The 3,427-nt window shown below is 36.4% G+C and overlaps 1 protein-coding gene across 1 annotated transcript in view; it reads left to right on the top strand.

Moving 5' to 3' along the window:
- LOC107596151 (calpain small subunit 1-like) overlaps positions 1-3,427 on the top strand; it is an 11,128-nt gene that overhangs the window by 5,696 nt on the left and 2,005 nt on the right. The window lies entirely within an intron of this gene.

The following is a 3,427-nucleotide window of genomic DNA, read 5'->3' as shown; positions in this document are numbered from 1 at the left end:
GACTTTGCCACAAGAAGAAGTGTGTAGGCCTGCTCAGACCCTGACGTGACGGTAAGTGCTTTTCCACGTCAAAGACCGTTTTTATAAATATGAACGTTGCCTTGGATTTTAGCGTATGCACACTCTAAGATCAAATCTGTGCGTACTACGCACATTTTATAAATGAGGCACCAGATGTGGCGCACTGTGACTTCTGGCTTTTCCCAAAACTAAAATCACCTTAGAAAGGGAAGACATTTCAGACCGTAGATGAGATTCAGGAAAATACGACGAGGCAGCTGATGCCGATTCCAACAAAGGATTTTGCAGAGTGTTTTGAGCAGTGGAAGAGATGCTGGGAGAACCGTGTGAGGTCCCAAGTCTACTTTGAAGGGGACTGGGGCATCATTGCATCGTTTTTCATATATGGCTGGATACTTTCGGGACAGACCTTGTATAAATCTTTCATCTCTTTCCAATTTGAAAAAAATGTGTTGAAAAGCATAGTTCCAACAAATCAGACTTTCTAGATACAGATTCAGGGTATTATTTTATATTCTTCACTAGCCTTTATGTTCTCAACGAGTTATGAATCACTGGGTTATAATTATATAATGCTTTATTCCTTTTCACCGGGTTATGGAGAATTACTGAAAGTGAAGTATGCTTACATGAAGAAGGATATGAAGCCAAACAGGCATGTCTTGAATATATGGAAAACAAAATCCTCCGGAATGAAAAAAAAAGTGAGCTGCTAAATAATATGGCTTAAACTAAGGAAGGCTGTATCCTCCTTCCCTCCTGTTGTTACTGAGATGTTTCCTACTTACTGGTGACGGTTTACTTTCTAAAACTATTTTGAATAAAGTGGAGACTAGGAACTCTTTGCTTGCTTGTCAGGAGAGGGGCATTAATTCACATTTTTCCTAGTTTACCTTATAACCTGAGAAGGGCCCAAACACATTATTAGATTTAATAATGGAACAACAGATGAAAAGTAACACATCATCTGCATAGTTACAAGTAGTTAGGTCTAGTGTGGACTTTATATTCCAATTTAAGTACTTACTAACAATTGGTGCAACCCTAGTCCGGACAATCTGGACAAATCAGACAGAAGAGGATTCTCTTTTGCATTGCACTGTAAGTGCTGAAATGACAGTCACATTGCCCAGTAATAATAAAAAAAGACACAATAGCTAAATTCATTTAATAGAAAATGTTAAATTAGAACAAAGAGGGACTTGATACTGAACAATCATATCAGTGTTTCATATTACCTAATTAAGAACATCACTAATATATAGTATTCACATAAGCAAAGGCCCGTTCATACCAAGAATGATAACGTCTCATTTTACTTATGTAACCATGGTTCCCTGAGTAGGGAACGAGACACTGTGTCCTCTAGGTTTCCCATAGTGACCCCTAGAGGACGCACTTCAAAGTTCCCATGAAGGAACTGTAATGACTATATTGACATCCACACTAGTGAGTTATAACGTTCTGTTTACTATCAGTGCGCATTGCAGAGGGCGATTAAAGTTATTATTAAAACTTTATAGTTACAGTTATAGTCCTTGGTGTGAATGGGCCTTAATTGCAGTTCTAAAATTGTTAAATGTTAAAACGGCCTTAGTTAAACAAATGCCATTGATTACATTTCAGTTCACTGGGAGACAGAACCTGAAAGAAACATCTATTTAAACGTATGGCACACAAGAACAGTGTGGATATATTCCACATCAGATGCATCATATCAAATTATATGCAAAGGGGAAATGCCACTGGGTTAAATTTCATTAGTTTAGCTGCTGTTAGCGTTAACATTATCCAACATTTGAATAAAAATATACATAAACTTTGGTACAACAAACAGGTTTGCTTCCCAATCAAATATACCTTTAGTGTACAATATACATATTTTGATAAAGTTTAAATACTATTTGGACTAATAAAAGTTTAAAGACTTCAAAAATATTTTGTGGTAACTTAAACCTGAATCGCTTTCTGTACATCGGTGCTGCTCTAGTCACATAAGGCAGTGTTACTGTTTTCATTTTAACATGTTCCCTTTAAAACCACACTTTCATACAAAAAAAAGTCAGTCATGTATTTTAACCTGCAAATCTGCAACGTCATTAAGAAAAAATATGGTACAAGCACCAAACCTCCCAAAGGCTGTTTACCTGCTGAAATGGATAAATCACAAGCTACTTGTTTAGAGCTAAAATGCTTTGAAAATTTGAAAATTGAAAATATGTTGAAGGAACAGTTCACTCAAAAAATGAAAATTGTCATCATGTGTTATTTTGTTTTGACAGCAGGTCACTATAACTTATTGCTGTATGGAAAAGAGCAGCATAAAGTTTATTCAAAAGTCTCACAGCAAGGCAGGGTGAGTAAATCATGACAGAATTGTCACTTTTTGGGTGAACTATCCCATTAATCTTTCTAGAAATGTTTTGAATCAGTATAGTGTTTTGAAATGTATATTGCTTTAGGAATGATTCTCCTAAGTGCATTTCTTCCATCTGGGTCCATCATGTAAAGTTCATTGGGGTCACGCTTGGTCAAGTCCACAAATCATCCCCGAAACACAATTACAGGAAAACGAATATATATGCTGGTTGATTAGATGCTGGAATAAGAATAAACAAACAAACAAACAAATACAGATGACATCTAGACTGACATTAGTCAGAAGACTGTGGTCCATAAATGTCTGTGTGGTCCATGTAAATAAAGATCAATGGAGATTCCCACTTTTGTGTTCAAGAGTTCATCTCTGTTTTCCATCTGAATTATAAGGCAGAAGAAACCATGCTGCTATACGTAGATCTCTACCCTCCTGTTTCTGGGTCATCAAAAAAATAAACAGCTCCATCCATGAGAATCTTTAATCCAGCATAGCATCTAGCTGATCATAAAATGCTTTCTAAAATGGGAATTCCCCCTCCCCCAATGCCATGTCTCTGACTAGCAATAGCAAGTATCAAAACTGTCTGGTGTAACCTAAAGGCTATTGGAACATGTCAAAACAAGAAAGAAAACATTGTTTGTCAGTCCGTATTCATGCATCTTTAAGGGAGCTGTTGTTTTTTTTTTAAAACCAAATTTACTCAATTCAGTTACTTCTTGCTCCCCCTGCAGGCTTTGGGTAATTTCAGCCATTTTGTTCATTCATTGAATATATATTAAAGGGGTCATATGATGCTGCTAAAAAGAACATTATTTGGTGTAATGAAATGTTTATGTGGTTTAAGGTTCAAAAAACACATTATTTTCCACATACTGTACATTATTATTTCTCCTCTATGCCCCGTCTTTCTGAAACGCGTTGATTTTTACAAAGCTCATCGGTCTTAAAAGCAAGGTGTGCTGTGATTGGCCAGCTATCCAGTGCATTGTTATTGGCCAAATACCTCAAGCGTGTGATGGAAATGTT

The sequence above is a fragment of the Sinocyclocheilus grahami genome, unplaced genomic scaffold (assembly GCF_001515645.1).
Source record: "Sinocyclocheilus grahami isolate Dianchi unplaced genomic scaffold, SAMN03320097.WGS_v1.1 scaffold215.1, whole genome shotgun sequence".
Lineage (NCBI taxonomy): Eukaryota > Metazoa > Chordata > Actinopteri > Cypriniformes > Cyprinidae > Sinocyclocheilus > Sinocyclocheilus grahami.
Note: the sequence above shows the minus strand (reverse complement) of the source record. Positions and strands in the feature narration are given on the sequence as shown.